A 19,781-nucleotide genomic window follows, 5' to 3' on the forward strand; every position below is an offset into this window, starting at 1 on the left:
TTATTTCGAGATGATAATCAAATTCGACCTAGAAATTATGAATTTATCACAGATAAAATGCAGGTAGCAAAAATCTATCGGCAAGTTGCCACTCACTCTTCTGCCTTGAATCAGATAATCGAAGGACATGAAAGAAAGATGATAACAGGGAAAGGAGCGAGGCACGATTCTAGCCTAGTTGGTTCCTAGTGCCGAAACAATTGACAACGCCAGTATCTAAATACCTTACTATGGAGAATGAAAGCTGTATTTCACACTTTTATTGTCTCCAGTCAGTTGTGTTTCTTATGTCTACGTTCGTAAGTTTAAGGCTTCATCTTCCGATACGATTGCTTCATAATCGATGACGTATACTCCCGAAAGTATATAGGGTTATCGTAAGCTAGCATCCTCTGGTGTGGTTACTAAGTGACTGGCAATATCAGCTAGGAAGTCTTTTCTGAAATCATTTGTTTGAAATGTACCCTCATATAGAAGCGTAATGCGTACGGTAAAGTATGTGGCTCAGATTGACTTGTGAACTTTTAGAGAGTGGGTGTTTATGTAAGAAGTTATAACTGTATGAATAATAACCGAAATTAGTAAGAGTATTGTATTCGTTGTTGTGGGGTAACCTCCCACATAATTTGGTGGGAAGTTCAAATTTAGATCCCGGTGACGTCTTCTTCTGTCAAGTGTACGGCGACACTTGCAACAGACACACCATGTCCGTGCCCTTACAAGCAAAGTACAAGACCTTGAACGTCCAGGGGCTTCACACATGTGTGCTTAAAATGTAAATCGCACATCCCAAAAATGTTGATAAGAGCCACATGCATGTAAAGTGCGAATGTTGTCTGCTAACGCCAACCATTTGTGGAGGATACTGTACCTGCACCAGCTAAAACTTGCTGTGGTTAAGTGAGTAGTACATGTAGCTGCAGTAAGAGGCCATATTTTTGGGGGTTTGGTTGTGGGTTAAAATGTAAATAGTGTACATCGATAAATGGTTCAAATGGCTCTGAGCACTATGGGACTTAACATCTGAGGTTGTCAGTCCCCTTGAACTTAGAACTACTTAAACCTAACTAACCTAAGGACATCACACACATCCATGCCCGAGGCAGGATTCGAACCTGCGGCCGTAGCGGTCGCGCGGTTCCAGACTGAAGTGCCTAGAACCGCTCGGCCACTCTGGCTGGCGTACATCAATATCATGAGGCAAATTAATACCGTGAATGTTGTCAAAATATTTGAAAGCAAGACTGCGACATGTTGGAAACGGAAATGTAACCACAGTCGAGAATATGGACGCTGATAATATATGACACAAGAAACCACAAATATATTAGGGATGATTCAGCAATACAAAATAATACGGTGGAAGCGTATAGTGATTTTGAATGATAGAAAGAGCCCATAACTGAAGTTCTCTCCTACAGCAGTACAAGACTTTCATTGACAGAGCAATAGAAACATTCTTGTGGGAGTACAAACTATCTCCACCCAAAAACGTCACGGGCCAGTATACTACAAGATACTGATGGGTGCATACTAGAGAACATTTATATATATCAACACAACTCTGCCTTCAACTCCTATAACAGTTTTATGAAGCACTTGTTACGTGACCGTTTTTCAGAAGCAGTCATATAACACATTCAGTTTCTTAATGAAAGATCCATTTGCCCGAAGGCATATGATAAACCATAGTACTAGTGATTGTACGCTACTGACTACTGTAACCTTACACTTCATTTCCTCTTGAGTCCGATTTGCTTCTCTTGTACCAGGGTATACAAGTAAGCACGAGGCTCAGAGCCATTTCACAGAAGGATGCCAGAGAGAGACACAGGTCAGTAGCCAAAGGGCTGGACAGCTCTTCGTTTTGCCACAGTGAGGCATTAAAAGCATTATGGACAGGCACAGATAGAGCTTCCTGTACTGGAAAGAGGATGAACCTTTTTAGCAGAAGGCATTAACGTGCATGAAAGTAAAAGCTGAGTTTTTCCTCGTAAGACACCAGATGCCACAGAAACATCTGGAAAATGGAATGTGAACCCGCAATTTTTCTGCCTTTGAAGGAGCGAGATGCCAGTGGATGTGCTGACTTCACAAAAACCAAATATTAAAGTGATATAATAATCACAGGAATGCGCTATGCTGTTTTGAACCGCGTCATTTGTCACAGAGAGAGATGGAAAGAGAGTGAGACGACTTGCTCGTTAACCGAATAGAGGATGTTCCAGCGAAGGGGGCTAGCGTGTTTTAAAAAGCAGTTTCATCAGTCGGCGCTCAAATGATCTCAAGCCCAGCGAGTCAGAACACAGTAAGAGAAATGTGGCAATGCTAAGTTTTCTTGTGGAAAACTTTCAATCAGAAGTCTCTCCATTTTCGACTTCATCTTAGACTTGATCTTCGGGACTCTTGATCATCAGAACTCTCCACCAAGAGGTGCTGATTGCACCCCAGCACCAGAGCTTATGTGTCAACAGACAGAGAAATTTCGGGCTGGTTTGCACTTTGCTGTTGGCGAGGGTCGTTGGTGTGACCAATGGCGAATGCTACTGTCACCTTAGCGTACACCTACAGCACTATGGCGAGATAGAGCCGCAACTGCAAGATGATCCGTAAGGAAATCAAAGCATTTCATAACATTTCGATTTCTTCAAGTTTCTCTCTGAAGACTTACGTTTTTAATTCAGCGAACAGTCTGCTTTCAACTGTGAGCACAGATGTGACGTATTCCCTTCTGTAGTACTATTTGCCTTTCAATTAAGATCATGACAATCTCTGTGCACTTCATAATTGCAATTACCAGTAATTAATTTGGGCGATGATTTTCTTGCCCTGACCTCTTTGTCAGATGTGACAAGGTCCCATTGCATTAATATTACCATTATCTAAAAATTATTTATGCCTAACATTAGCAGCCTAAACCAACGTAAGGTGTCTTTTTTTATACTCACAGAACCCCTACTTCGTTATTTCGAACACTGGTTGAAGTATGATATATCTTATACACGGCCCACTTTCACATTGTCACAGAAATTAACAGCCCGCGACCAGTGTCCGACATGTGTTTTCCGCTCCTACTACATCGATATTTCGTTTCTTGTGTTACCAAAGCTGTTCTTGTAGATCTTCAGACTATTCAAATTCCTCATGGCAAGATGTACAGCCATACATACTAATGGCTCATATCACTATTACTGGTACGAAAGATTTAGTTTCCAAGCACATTTCCGTGCTGTTCAGAGCGTTCATCGGTCACTACCTTTGTCGTTCCAGCATCGAAGCAAGCGTTTGACGCAGACTGATTGAAGAAGAATACTTTCTGCCGTTCAACAGTTTCTATCAAGAGAATCCATGAATATATACTATTTCAGTATGTCGTGTTACGAGACGTTGTGCCAAAATTATACAGGTTTTAGATACCAGCGGAGCACAAGAATACGTCCGCGGGAAATTGTCCATCCGATGACACTGCTTTAGTCGATTTTGATGAAATTTACCATAATGTAAGGACACAGTTCGAGGCCCAGTAAGAGACACGAACTAATACACAACTATAATTTTTTTTTTTTTTTGGAATGCTGAAAGTCTCATTTCTTCTGGGTCGAGGTAATATAGTACAATATATGCAATACAAAATATATTTTAGAATAAAAGCAGCACAGAAATTACAGCTAGGATAGCAATGGTAAAAGAGGGATCTGGTAAGAAAAGGAGAATGTTATGCAGCAGCATAGATACAGACTTGAGGAAAAGACCAATAAAATATATTACATGGAGTGTCCTTCTGAATGAAATTTTCACTCTGCAGCGGAGTGTGCGCTGATTTTGAAACCTCCTGTCAGATTAAAACTGTGTGCCGGACCGAGTGTCGAACTCGGGACCTTTGCCTTTCACGGGCAAGTGCTTTACTAACTGAGCTACCCAAGCACGACTCACGACCCCCCCTCACAATTTTACTTCCGCCAGTACCTCGTCTCCTACCTTCCAAACTTCACAGAAGTTCTCCTGCAGGAGAGTACATCATTCTTTCTTAATATATGTGCAATCTAGTAAAATTGTGAGGACGGGTCATGAGTCGTGCTTGGGTAGCTCAGTTGGTGGAGCACTTGCCCGTGAAAGGCAAAGGTCCCGAGTTCAAGTCTCGGTCCGGCACACAGTTTTAATCTGCCAAGAAGTTTCGAGTGTCCTCCTGTATGGCTCTGAGACGTGAACACAGAAAAAGACAGATAGAGGAAGGCTGAAGGCTTTTGAGATGACGATGAAGCAGGGGATGTAAGGAAAAATTTTGATGGACAGAGATTAAAATGATAAGGTACTGAAAAAAGTGGCAAAGCGGAGACAGTTACTGAATGTATTTCTAAGAAATGAAAGAAACTAGATTGAACATATATTAAGAAAGAATGAGGTACTTACAAAACCATAGTATGACGTGGTAGGGAAGAGGTGGCAAGAGAGGGAAGGATTTCATATCCTGTATTTTGTGATGGAAAGCAGCACATACATCAACATTTAGAAGGAAGCAACAAATCGCAGGAAATGAAGCCACAAAGGACCTGTTGATATAGCCGAAAAATGATGATAGTGATGAATAATGTACAATCGTGTGCAAAACTTAACGAAGAACGTAAATTTTGCATGATGTGTCATTGCCAAGTAACAGCTCGACGAAAGTGCTACTGCTACTGTATAGTACATAAGGTAATTGAAAGAAATATGCAATAAGACGAACAGAAATGAGACTTTTATTCAACGACAATGTCATCGTGATTTATGACAGTATTCTGGACATTAGAACAGGCGGGAAATGATATACACTGAAGAGCCAAAGACACTGGTACACCTGCCTAATATCGTGTAGGGCCCCCGGTAGCAGACAGGAGTACCGCAACACAACGTGGCATGGACTCGACTAATGTCTAAAATAGTTCTGGAGCAAATTGACACCTCGAATCTTTTACGCCTGTCCAATCCGTATGAGTGCTAGGGGGTGGAGAACTCTTCTGAACAGAACTCTGCAAGGCATCCTAGATATGCTTAACAATGTTCATGTTTGGGGATTTGGTGGCCAGCAGAAGTGTTTGAACTTAGAAGGGTGTTCCTGGAGCCACTCTGTAGCAATTCTGAACATGTGGGGTGTCGCATTGTCCTGCTGGAATTGCCAAAGTCCATCGGAATGCACGATGGACATTAATGGATGCTGGTGATCAGACAAGATGCTGACGTGCGTGTCACCTATCAGAGTCGTATCTAGGCATATCAGGGTCCCATATCACTCCAACTCCACACGCCCTACACCGTTACAGTGCTTCCACCAGCTTGAACGGTCCCCTGCTGACATGCAGGGTCCATGGATTCATGAGGTTGTCTCCATACCTCTACACGTCCATCCGCTCGATACAATTTGAAACAAGACATGTTTCCAGTCACCAACAGTCCAATGTCTCTGTTGACTGGGCCGGCCGCTGTGGCCGTGCGGTCATAGGCGCTTCAGTCTGGAACCGCGTGACCGCTACGGTAGCAGGTTCGAATCCTGCCTCGGGCATGGGTGTGTGTGATGTCCTAAGGTTAGTTAGGTTTAAGTAGTTCTAAGTTCTAGGGAACTGATAACCACAGATGTTAAGTCCCATAGTGCTCAGAGCCATTTGAACCATTTTTCTGTTGACTGGCCCAGGCGAGGCCTAAAGCTCAGTGTCGTGCAGTCATCAAGGGTACACGAGCGGGCCTTCAGCTCCCAAAGCCGATATTGATTATGTTCCGTTGAATGGTTCTCATGTTGACACTTGTTGACGGCCAAGCGTTGAAATCTGTAGCAATTTGCGGAAGGGTTGCGCTTCTGTCACGCTGAACGGCTCTCTTCAGTCTTCTTGATAACCTGCCATTGCAGCAGCAGTAACCGATCTAACAACAGCACCAGACACTTGTTGTCTTATATAGGCGTTGTCGACGGCAACGCTGTATTCTGCCCGTTTACATGTCTCTATATTTGAATACGCTTGCCTACACGAAGTTCTTTGGCGCTTCGGTATATAATACGAGTAGAGTGTGTGATCGCTACGGACGGCAGTGCATTCCCTGAAAAGTGCTCCCTTGCTAGTCACAGGATTGGTAAGAACTCTTGGGTAGGACGTCCCATTTCTCCACCAGCACGGCTGACAACTGTCAGATGGCCTTTGGTGAATGTGGACGAGTTGCAGCACGTCTGTCCAACGCATCTCACACACTCTCCAATGCATCCCACAGGGGCTCGACGGTATTAAATTAGAGGAAACAGGTGAGTCAGTTCATTCGTCAAATATATTTTCAGGGGTGAATTCGGCACTGACTTTATTTTTATGGACGACAATTCATGACCGCATCGAATATCGCAGGTGGAGGTGTTCCTGAAACGAGATAATGTTTGGCGTTCTCCCTCGACTCAAAACCCATAGAGCCATAGCTGGATGCGTTGAGGAGACATACTGCGGCAGGTCCACATGCACCAACTACCATCCAGCATTTGTGAAAACCGCTCTGGTGTGCCACAGGAACTCCTTACCAACTTTTTTGATAGCGTAGGAACACGTTACAGAACATGCATAACCGTGCGTGGTGATTACACACCCTGTTAACAACGCTGTCCCTTATTTACTAATTACACTGAGCTCAACGGAGTTGGTGCCCTTGACAAACCTATACTAACGGCGAGGGCACCATCAAAACTGCGATGAGCTCAGTGTAACTATTGTCTTTGAATAAAAGTGTCATTTCTGTTGGCCACACTGTGTATTTCTTTCAGTTACTTTCTGTACTGTACTTTACTATAGCAGTTATATACATGGCCCAAATTTCATCGAGCTTTGTTGCTTGGCAGTAACACATCAAGCTAATGTTACTTTCGTCCTTAACTTTGTCACACTACTGTAGTGTGTCAGTGGTCATGGGAATGCAGATAAGGTTCACTGTGATATCTTATAACTCATCGATTTTGTGTGGCGGCCATGCACATTGTCAGACGAACTCTAGCAGCTAGCAGCCAGAAAGTGTGGACAGGTCGCGCGCACACACTTTTGCTGTTCTTTTCCCGTGAATGCCGCGGCGTGCCAGATTAGGGCAAGCCGCAAGCGCTGGCTGTGGCCGGTGCTTTTTAAAAGGCCTCGTGCCGACGAACGGGCGAAAAATGCAGGTGGGGAGGGGCCAGCGATAGCGGATCGCCTATCTTTATCGGCCGGCTGTTGTTTCCAACGGCAGCGCGGCCAGCGCTCGCACCCTCTGCCACTCTTGTTTTGTTTGTCCACGCGACTGCCAGAGAGGAGCAGCGCACAGTGTCCCGCCAGGCGCGCTGCAGCCGCGGCAGCGGGGAGGGGCGTAATGCCCAGAGATAGCCCGCTGGGCACGGCCGCTGTCACCACCGCATTGTCGCATCGCAGCACCACTGTTTTCACCGTTGGAACAGTCACAGCAAGGTATTACGAACGTATCTTCCGGACAGTAGAAGCCGAAAAATTATTCCAGACCTTATGGTCAAGCAAAGAATTATTATTTCTCTATATGACACTGAAATATAAAAGTGTCTCCCGACAGACACTTCCTTAAGTATTTCGAATGCATTCTAGGAAGTGATAATCGATAAATATGGTTACAAAGGAAGTCACAAAAGAGAAGACTGAAAGCTTTCGAGATGTTAGTCTACGGGAGAGTACTATCAGTGTCTTATCGGTTTAATAACACGACACTCGCAGATGAACACAATACTCTTTGTCAACAACCAATTCATTATTCAAAAGACATATGACGGGCTTAATTCTCAGTACATCGCGTGAATCAAATATGTAAGTAATTCAGTAGAAAAAATTATTAAAATAATTGCTTTTAAGGGGCAGTTTCTAACCTATAATAACAGACATAGAATAGAACATATGTCACAATTTCAACTGTCAGACTTCGTTTTCATGTGCATAATGTGAGTAACAAATTAAATAACTCTAAAAGGAAATGTGGAAATATACAGAGCACTGGGTGCCAAGATAAGGATGAGTATCAAGCTAATGCCAAATGTTGCACTAGCGAACAGAAGCCAATCCTCGATATTGACTAACAATAGGAAACGAAAAATACAATCAAATTTTCTTAAAGAAAGGAAAACGATGTGATTCCATCGATTAAATGAGCGTAACGAGTGCAGTGAGAGAAGTGTGCAGTGACTCTGAAAGTAAGTAATTAAACTGACCAAATGCGCGTAGGACTCGCATCTCTGAGGGTTCCGTTTACACTTAAGATAATTCGTCCATCCCGAAAATCTAGTATCGCGACGACTATGTCTGTTATCGATATCGATAGTGACAAGATATCGGTTCCAGGACTTTCTATAATGTTTTAATTTTTAAAAAAATGGATCAAATGGCTCTGAGCACTATGGGACTTAACATCTGAGGTCATCAGTCCCCTAGAACTTAGAATTACTTAAACCTAACTAACCTAAGGACTTCACACACATCTATGCCCGAGGGAGGATTCGAACCTGCGACAGTAGCGGTCTCGCGGTTCCAGACAGAAGCGCCTAGAACCGCACGGCCATTCCGGTCGGCTTTTTAATTTAAACTTTCTTATACTAGTTCGCATTTTTTTATCATAATTAATGAGAAAATGGGTCTTAACACATGGACAGACAAACAGACGGATAACAAATGACAAAATGAAACGCAATGAAACGTAAAAAGTAAAAAATTTATCAAACTTTCCATCCTACTATACAGTCGCATACCTACCATTCCGAAGCAGCATGCCTGGAATCACCAAGTGTCAAAGGTTGTCAAAAACATCCTCCTGTTGCTCATCGCACTGCGAACTAACGTTTTCAACCGCGAAGTGTGTGGGAATCAACGCCACAGGGTAAGGGGTGGTTTCATTGACGTCTTTTGCGTCAGACCCGAGGCTTTTTCGCGTCGATTTTGGGCGGTTGTGTGTCTGAAATATTTTCCGTGGCCTCTCTTCAGAAAACCGCGTGATTAGAACGCTGGGTGTAGCGATTCTGAACATCGCAGAGACGTCAAGGAAAGGATTGATATACGGGTAAGAGAGGCTGTGACGAAATTCTCATCGCGTGACACGTCAGCGGTGGCGAAGAGCACAATTATGGTAAAATTTGGCACCAAAGTAACATCATTGACCCACCTTACAGCTCACATGAAGTCCCGAGCTGTGCCTTTTTTTTTTTCACATGTGTAGACACCTTGCTGCTTGAAGCGTCGCAGAGCCCGAGGATGACGTCGCAGGCTACCAGGCTTTTGCAGCGTTGCTGAGTATGGATGTAGGCACATTTGAGCCAAATTTAAAATTTATGCGTTGCAATGGGAGAAAGTTACGGGGTTTCGAAGAAATTGTTGCGCCGTGTAGTTACATCACTGTCGCAGATTTCGTGACGTAGCATCTGTCGTTAACACCAGCGTCACCGTCAGCGAAACTAAGAAAGTGACAACTATTACAAAGGTAAATAGTCGAGTCACAAGCGTCTCTAAAGTTTGTTCATTGCTGGTCCAAAGTGAATGACGATGGAAATAAAGCAACAAAGGACCGTCTTACTGAAAACTGCCGTCATTAGAAAGAAAGTTCTTATGTAATTTAAGTAAATGTTTCATGGACCATAAATATTTTATTAAGTTCTGACGCGTTTCGGCCAGTGGCAATTCTTTAAATGACATGAAACAGATTGATTTAGAGTACAACATCAAAGGTGTTGGTACAGATCGTAATTGTAAAACTGTCTTGTGGTTAGTACTCATAACATTAACGAGATACTTTGTATCAACCAGTTTCATGATCTTTTGAGACGGAAAGTGGGTGAAAAGCGTCAGCAAAGTAATAAAATATTTACGTCCCAAAAGAACATATACTTATGCCATAAAAGGGCAACTAGGATCGCAGCGTCTCATCTTGCTTAAGCAATATATTTCCAAGAAGGAAGTTGGAAAACATCAATGTAATCCGACTGAAATAGTTGGCATTTGACAGCCAGCGGGATGTACGGATCCCGCCACCAACACACCGCTGGAACCTGAGTTTTTCGGCCAGATTTTAAGCACTAGAAACGAAATAGAACGTTCAGCTGTCTGAAAATGAAATGTGGCCTCTGTGTTCTTCGATTGTGTGAGCCTCCTAAGAACAATGTTGTCTCTAACTGCAGAAGCTGACTTCGGACTTCTGTTTGATGGCATACACTCTTATATGTCAACGCAAACAATACTTGCGTGCAAAACATTTTAGCTCTGTCAGATTTTGCCTTCCCGTGCTCCGCTGAATGGAAGGTTCATAAAAATTGACAAAATATTTAACTGATTTTCCGACTCGTTGAGCGATGTATCTCCGAAAGAAGAAGAAACCAATCTCATGGTCAAATAATATCTTGATTGGTGTAACACGTACACTCTAACATGGAGTGACATGGATGCACTCTACAAATGCGAAAATAAAACGTTTCTGTGGTCAGTGTGCTGTATTTTTCATATTAAGGAATCAAAAATATCTAATAAAGGTCGGCTTAATGTGTGTTTAATGGGAAATTTAGCTATCAAATTCTTATGCAGCAAATTTATAGACAGCCTCAATGTTAATTATTGATTGTCTTTATTGACTAACCAGATATCTTTCAACTCGATCCCATGCTATTTACACTTGAAAGGCGATACTCGAACAAGCTACGTAGTGTCGTCTTACACCTAATCAGCAGTCAGCACCAGACAGTAAAAATTGTTATTGATTTCCAAACTGTTATTTATTTTGGGACACGGTAGCCATATGGAACCTGGGACGAAACATTCTGAATTAGAAGTAGAATTGCTTGTAGTAACTTACAAGCAGTTTAATTTGATCAGACGGCACCGATTTCAAATACTTTGCAATTAAACGGTTTGCATACCTAAATTCGTTGGCGTCATATTTGTCACATATTTAACCTGTTATAGTAACTACTTAATTCAGTTTATCTATATCTTGAAGCATTTTTAAGTTCTTATCTTTCAAACGCTAGGAATGAGACCATTTAAAAATATGCCGAGATAAATTCTTTATTAGAAAGTGCAATTTGCTTTAATGAACTTTACTTGCGAAGCTGGCGTGTAAGATGGATTGAGTCGTCACGTGGACGGCAGATCAAAATCACACCAGCTTGAAATCGTGTGGCGTGGTATGTTAGATGTAAATAATTTCTTGTTTCTGCGAGAGAATTCGTGGGCAGTAACAAGCCGTAGCTTGAAGAAAATGAGCATAAATTTCACTTAGAGGAAAAATATCTGCAAGCAACATTGCCGCACTGGTATCGACTTTGTTCTATTTCTGCCCTCCGGATCTTTCATTGTTATAGATGTAGCTTCGTTTACATTGTAACGTTCTTTAAAAAATAATGATGTAATGAACTTCACGATTACGTTGAATGAATGTCTGATCTGTGGAATGAGTACTGCATGATGTAAGTGCAAGTGGTTTGCTTCCTCTGTGTTATTGTTAGCAAATCTTTACATGAACTGAATGGGCAATGCAACTCCCAATAACAAGAAAGAAATACAGTCAATGTAAAATACATTCAGCTCCTTAGGCACTGAGTCATCTGGCCCTGTTCGAAAACGATAACTTTGGTCCCTGTGCACGTAACAATTAAATTAAATTGTCTTACCTCTAGAGCAGCACGGGGGAATGCGATATATATATATTCCAGCTTATTGTAGCTACAGGCTCAGCAATGTGGAATGCTGACTATAATACTTGAAACGCACATGAACGAGAACATTTAAAGAAAATCAAACTTCTTTAAAAAAATATATGGCCTGGACAGGGAGGTTGTATGGTGAATTACTATCAGTGAGTATTTTAACAAAATTATATTGCAAGTTAAGTTTGGCTTTTCAAAAACTTCTGACAATTGAAGTTGCATTACTCGTAACTGTTTCACAAACAATGAGATTTAAACAGCAAGTATTATTTAACTTCATTAATCTAACATTAATGCATATCGTCAGACTAAACATAGCTCTGTTACCAAATCTTAAGTAGCCTTTTTATAAAAACTGTTTACGCTTACAAATTATCAACCAACTCATCTATACTAACGCACTGGTAAAAACAAAAACCATAATTATTTAATATCTTTACCTTGCTTAGATGAAGACTTCTGCTTCCAAGTTCAACAATATTGACATACCGAAATGAAACTGACTCTTGGCGGGCTTCACATAGCACACCATAAAAATTGCCTACTCCATCGTCTTTCCCTCACAGAGAAGTACTTATAACTGTGGGCCAAGCGCTTTCTTACTCCAACACTAGCAGTATCTCTGGGTCTGCGAAATAAAGCATATCAAAGACATAAATCGTTTATAAAATCATATTCGGGTGCCACATACAAATGTACCCCAGTATACTCCTTTCAACATTGTTCTCCTATGTGGGAGACTTCCTTATATGATTGCCCTATACGAGTAACTATTGCAAGCCGGTCTAGTTTTGTCATAAGTAAGAAGACTGAGCTTACTGTGAGGAATAGCCAGACTTTGAACTTTGAAATTTGGAGTTTCCGTTCGTTTAAGATGATCCTAGGATGAAACTGATCGAACATTAATATCTGATTTTATTCCCTGCTCTTCTCAATAACAGCTAGTGTCATCTGAAAACTCATTTTCGGCTACATACCAATTCTATAACCAATGCGTGACTGTATAAGCGTACGGATGTACACAGCAAACTTTTTTACGTCTACACATATATCGATAGTCCGCAATCCACCTTACGGCGCGTGGCGGAAGGTATCCCTTCCACTGCTTTCCTGTTTCACTCTCAAATAGGACGAACGAAAAACGACTGCCTGTATGGCTCCACATGAGCCCTAATTTCTCGTAACGTATCATGGTCCTTACGCCCAATGCATGTTAGAGGCAATAGAATCTTTCTCCGGTCAGCTTCAAATGCCGGTTCTCTAAATTTCCTCTATAGTATTCCTGAAAAAGAGTGTCGAACACCTGCACATTTTTCGAACCAACCAATAACAAATCTAGCAGCCCGCCTCTGAATTGCTTCAGTGTCTTCCTTTAATCCGACCTGGCATGGATCCCAAAAATTCAAGCAGTACTCATGAACAGGTGACACTAGCGTCCTTTATGAGGTCTCCTTTACAGATGAACCACACTTTTCGAGAATTTTCCCAAAAAACTGAAGCATTCGCCTTTCCTGCCCAGTCCTCACATGCTCGTTCCATTTCATATCGCGTCGTTACGCCCAGCTGTTTAGACGGCGTGGCTGTGTCAAGCAGCAAACTACTAATACATTATAGGTTTGTTCTACCTACACATCCACAGCTTCTCATCACCTTACAGTCACTCAGCATCGACACTTTACCGTACACCACAGCATCATCGGCAAACAACCGTAGATTGCTGCCTATCCCGTGCGACAAATCATTTATGTACATGGAGAATAATATGTAGAGGATAACAGCGGTCCTATCACACTTGCCTGGGGCACTCCTGGAGGTACCCTTGTCTCTGGTGAACATTCGCTGTCGAGGACAAGATTCTGGGTCCTGTAACTTAAGAAGTCTTCCAGCCACTCACATATCTGTGAACCTGTTCCATATGTCCGTACTTTCTTTAACTGCCTGAAAAGGGGCGGGGGGGGGGGGGGGGGGAGGGTACCATGTCCAACGCTTTCCAGATATCCAGAAATGTGGAATCTGCATGTTTCCCTTTATCCATATTTCGCATTATATCATGTAAAAGGGCAGGCTAAGTTTCGCATGAGCGATGCTTTCAAAAACCAAGCTGCGTTCTTTAACCTGTGACCAGACGAGAGGAAACGTACCTTTTTGTGGGACAGTGAAGTAAGCTATTAAGCTATTTATTTTTCGAACCGATAAATATAATACGTAAAATTAAATCCTTACTATTCCAGAACAAAATTTCCTGTGGAGATTCCTTTATTTTAAAAGCGGAGCGTTTCTGGAAAGTCAAAACAAAATGTATTACACCCAGAAAAGACATTTCACTTTACAAAGGAAACTATATCTTTGAAAAATGTCATATTTCCGCCTTGAGCTGCCGGTTGAATGCTTTATTTACACAACCCGTTTCGGTCGACGGAAGAGCATCAGTTTCCTAACTATCAAATAAAACAATACACAGCTAACTTACAGGATTAAACTTACAGGATTAAATGTCACAACATAAAAGTAAGTGAAATACAAAATCGTTATTATAAAATGCTAAAACCGTGAGCTAGACATCGAAAATATAAGTATATGACAACACAGTGATGTAACGTGTGTATGTGAGTTTCTCTGATATGTGACTTTTGTATTGAGTCAAATCACTGTGTTTCGGTTACTTTATTTTCAGCGTATAATTCATGGTTTTATCAATTGATGATAATGATTTTATATTTCACCTGTCATGAAGTTGCGACTACTTTTGTATGAGTATGTGACATTTTATGACGCGTGTGTTGTCGTTAACATTTACATCAGTTAACAGATCTATAATAGCTTGAACTTGTAATGTTAGTTATGTATTATTTTATTTGGTATACATCAACCTGATGATCGTCAATCGATCGAAATTGGTTGTGTAAATAAAGCGTTAGGCCAGTAGCTGAAGGCGGTAGTGCGACATTTTTCAAATGTATAAGAGCTGTGGGACACCACCTCCTGAAGAAAAACTGTACAGTGTTTGTGACAGTCCTGACTCTATAGTATATCTTTTAGATCAATAGTTTCGTAATTCCTATTTATACTCATTTAGCCACAAATATCGTATTGACGGCAAATCGTTATACAGTATTATAGTTTCTCTTGTGCATCTGAGTAGCCTTCTTATGTCTTTCACTGCTTAGTCATTTCTAGTTAGAAAATGTGTAAGCTGTTATTCACGAACTTTCTGTTGTACAGCCACGGTGGTAGGGAGTTGCGTTGCGCTTTACGTGGGTTCCCTCGCCGCTAATGTTTCCGCATCTCCTTAATTTCTGTAAATGCTTTTCCCTACAAATCTGGCGACATCTGAGGGTGAGCACCGACTAACAAATTACACCCACAAGGCGAAGCAATAATAATAATTTATGAGTCGCGTAACAAAAAGTGTCGCTGAGGAAGAGAGGTGCAGAGCGCACACAAACTATGTGCGGAACAAAAACTGCGTACGTGTCCAAAAAGGGGAGAGGGTACTGGGTGGAGGGGATGGGGGAGGAGGGGACGTGTGCGGAAATTTTTACACGGGGTTGCGCCGAATAATTCGCTACACTGAGTCGCAGATAATAATTTCTGCTGTAATTAAAAGCGACGCGAGAGACCACTGTGGTGGGGGTTGTTGGCGGGGTCCGCGTTGTTGATGAAAGGAGAGGGAGGGGGCGTTGGGGAGAGGGGGTGTTCAGAGATAGCAGGCGTCACGCCGTCCCAAGAAGTCGTCAAAACGAAATTAAAATGGGGGAGGCGCCAGATAGCATTGTGGACGTTGACATTATCTGTGGGGGGTGCCAGTTCGAGGCCCACCTGTCACACTGCTGGCTGCTCCTGCTTTGTTCGATGCCGTTTTATAAGGAGAAGTGTTTTTATTGCTAGTTTCTCTCTTACAGAACACCATCTTTTCCACAATGAAGATAAATAGCTGTAAAATGGCCGCTTACATCCTTGTACTACATCAGTTTTCGTAATGAATGCACAGTGATCCTGACAGAAGTAATGCAGTTTAATTTAAAATAGTGTGGAAAATACGGCATCAGAAACTTCTTATATTCTGTTTATAGCGCACGAAAAACTTGATACAAAAACGCCTAAGCACAAAGGAAAACATCAGTAGAGCTTAATGATGTGGCCTTTCTACAACAGACTGACACTTAGCTACAGTCTTCACAAGCCACATTTAAATCTATTTCCAAAAGTCATCATATTCCCCACTGACTGTAAAAATTACTTGTTACCATTATTTCAAATTTCGGCCTTAGGGCCACCATCAAGTGGTATACGGCAAAGGCCGAAATTGCAGTTCTAAAAATAAATAATTTCTCCAGTCAGTGGCGAGACGTCTTTTAAAAAGTTTTACGTAACTGTGAACCTTAGGCATGAGAAGTTAAATTAAATCTATGTCTGTCAAATAAATATGTCCTTGAATTGTTTGTTTGAGTACACAATTCGTCCAGTGCATAAGTGGACATGGAAACTACGCTAGCGATCATGATATGAGAGTACGTTGGAAGAGAGTCAGTTATAAGGTGAAGCTGTCCTCAGTCTGAAGGTTGGGTTTAACACGACAGAATTTTGCTACTCACACCCTTATTTAATGTGGTATACCCCTGTCTTACTCGGACCTCTGAAGGGAGTTACCTACCCAGTTACATTACGGAATAAAGTTGGCTCTGAATGACTGTCCATCTAGATATTTTTCACTTATAAAAATCATTGGTAAAAGCGAAATCACAAATGGAACTTTCAAGACTTAGGTATGATTGAAGTCCAAACGTTTGGATTTGTAACCTTACACTTTCACAGTCACCGAGAAACATTAGGGGAGCAACCGTATGCCAAATCGTAATCCAAATTTATGTCTGGACGTTTGCTCTCAGTATATCCAAATTCAGCCGACTAAGTTTCATCGCAGTTCTGAGGACATGTGATCAAATTTCATGGGATACAATATTTTGTAAGTGATGCATCATGTGCTCTGCCCTTTACAGATGTCTTCTGTTGTCCTTATTATACGTTTCTTTTATCGGTTCCCGAGTTTCCTTCTGCCTATACAGCAGTAAAGTCATATGGTGGCATGTACTGATGCGAGTTGGTTGGATGGTAATTCGAATGTCGAATTTACTGAACATGGCTATTTATAGCTGAAATTTATATATGCAAGAACAACAAAAAACCACTGCTGTTTTCCTCACGTCCGTTAATTAAATTAGAGTCGCTGTGCACATCGGTTCCTGATATAGATTCAAAGTTGTTCAACGCCTCACCGTCGGCTGTACACGTACGACTATGTGCACGATCTGCGCCAGCCCAGCATATGTGTCTTTCAGATTGCCGACGTGAGAGGTGCAAAGAAATTTACGAACTTGAAGCGAGGATATATCAGACAGCTGACATGGGGTTTTTGGAGTAACTACCGAATAAGAGATACTAGCTCTGTAGTTGTACTGGCAATGAACACTAAGATTTGGGTTCTATGACATACTTTCAAGATATGAAATGGCGATTTATGATATAACAGATTTATTTGACAGGGAAGGAGCCCTGCATTGGTCGTGGAAAGAGGGGGATGGAAACTATGATCGAAACATTGGCAATGGTAGACAAAACTGACACCAAAGTCAACTCCGCAGCTGACAGCATGATTTAATGCCCCCGATCTATAATTCTCTCGTCCGCCTTATTCTTCTGATCATTTAGTTATTTGTTCCGGCATCTCAAAATTGAGAGAGTTGTAGCAGTTGTTAATAGTACCAACTGTATACGAATGAAATTAGGTTCAGTTTCTTATCCAACATTCCGATTTAGATAATGGGAATTTCACTGAAACATTTTGCTCTGTTGCTCGAAATAGGCAGCGCCAGCCAAGTGTAAAATTTGTTCAACGTGAAGAATAAACTTGTAAGAATCATAACCAGCGAAGTTTTTACCGAACTGATAATCAAAGCGCTTCCAACTACTGGAGCGTTCAAAGATCAGCTGTGAATGAAGGCCTCTTACGATCACTGACGTTGAAACACCGAGAGTTGAATCAGTTTCAGCGCCGGGAAGTGACAGACTACATGAAGATATACTATAAAAAAATGTTCCTAGGGTCAATCGTGAACATAAAGAACGCATCTGAAAGACAATAGAAGTAAGAATTATGTGACCAAATCAGTAAATGGTGAATGAAGTACACAAAATGCTTTAGAGGATTTTCTGCAGGTAATGACTTCGTTGGCTACACTGTTTTCTCGTATGGAGTGTCGAGCAAAACCGTCAAAACGAAAGTTATTGTGGCTTTCAAAAGGCAGTAAGTAGGTTCTGTTGAAGCATACTGACGGTCAGGCTTTTCGGCCCTTTTTTTCGCTGACGATACAATGAAGAACCACGTGCCCCAGAAACACCGCATGAAGCTGTTAAGTCGATGTAATTTTGAAATGATGGCAATCGCTTCCACTGTATGAGTTGCATTTGCGAGATTTGTTGAACTGTCGATTTCATAATCTGTGAAAAAAAGTGATGGATTCTGCGTAGTAGTAACGTGAGAAGGGCACTTGGAACCGTATCAAACAACGCGCGCACATAATTCTTAACCGCGCTCCTTGCATCTGAATGAAACGCCGCGACATAAGCCCTGCACCACCATGGGTCCCGCGCCGACTACGGCCGTGTGAGCTGCGTTTGACAGGCGTCCGCCTCTGGCGCTCGATACACCGGACCACCGAGCCAAAACACACATGTGGCACGCCACTGTTTATTGCACATGCGTCATGATTTACGCGCGCCAGTTTTTACGCCTGCCGCCTATCGTCGCGGCCCGACGTCATCAATACGCCCAGCACCAGCGCGCGGGCGGCTGGCTCTCTGCCTTTTTCGGAATATGTGGGTTTTTTGTTTCTCCGGCAGTATCGGCGGCGGGCGTTAACGACGCGACCGTAAGCCGCACCTCCCATTAGCCAGCTTTACGGCGCTCCCCCATCGAACGCCTGCCAGAGGGCACGCTGAACTGTGACGGGTCTGCATTTAATTAGCACAACGGTGGCTTTCTTCTTCATCTGCTGTTTCATTGTCATCAAAGCGCGTAAAGTTTATAGGGGTATCCCGAAAAATTGAGAGTCGCGCAGCGGCACTTTCGAACATCTGAGTAGGCTCGTCTGTTTTGCCGAATCTGAGTCACTAATGCTTAGCTAATGCTTCATTGTGAGAGATACGGCACTCACATATCTATTTACTTCTGTACGTAGACCGCGCGTAGAGGCCTTTTTTTCTGATGTGAAAATATTCGCCTGGTGGGAGAAGCTAAAGGGTATACTGTATGTATTTTATAACAATACCCGGTATCTGCTTTGAGGTACACAACGCACTGTTTTGGTTGCACCGATAACATTCGCATTTAGGTTAGTCGAAATGGTACCTCAGCCATTGACGAGTGAGTCCGTATTCGATTAGCAGCCACGCGGTATTCGCGTGCTCACTGGCCGTCCACATTCATGAACTGCAGGGTTGGGCAAATAAAAGAGGCGCGGAGAACGAAGTTGCAGTGTACAAATAAATACAACAGAGAAAAAGAAGTACACTGTTGACTTTACTACAGCGGATGTTGAAAATGACCACCATCATCTCTTGATACTTCTGGGCCCCTGTCAGCAAACTGCTGAAGCCGGATGGAAGCTGGACTGCTGGAATTGCTGCAGTCTCATCCGAAATGTTCTGCTGCAGTTCTCGAAGACTATGAGGGCTGTTGCGATGCACCTTAGACTTGAGGGCTCCCCATACGAAGTAATGGCACATTGACAGATAGGGTAAAGAGGGCCTCGACCAGATTGCAGGTCCAGGTGGAGTATTCGTCTACACGATCGACGTCATATACCTGTTTCTTGCCACAGGCGTCGAGTTGATTTGGTAGGACTCTGAAGCATTTTATGGTGAACTGCAGTCTTATTTTCTGATTTGCAGGCATGTTTCGGAAAGTTTTTTTACTTCTTCAAAACAGGTAGTGTCTGACGTTATTTTCGAACTACGCGTTGCATGGCACTCTTACCTGACAACCATTAAACGGCTCAGGAAACAACTGACCACACCGTTCCACGACTTTTTTGTCACGTAACTT

General features: G+C 42.3%; 1 protein-coding gene across 1 annotated transcript in view; it reads right to left on the bottom strand.

The window, feature by feature from the left end:
• LOC124606148 (LIM domain only protein 3-like) overlaps positions 1 to 19,781 on the bottom strand; it is a 1,120,741-nt gene that overhangs the window by 346,013 nt on the left and 754,947 nt on the right. The window lies entirely within an intron of this gene.

Source organism: Schistocerca americana, chromosome 3 (genome assembly GCF_021461395.2).
Source record: "Schistocerca americana isolate TAMUIC-IGC-003095 chromosome 3, iqSchAmer2.1, whole genome shotgun sequence".
NCBI classification, from domain to species: Eukaryota; Metazoa; Arthropoda; class Insecta; order Orthoptera; family Acrididae; genus Schistocerca; species Schistocerca americana.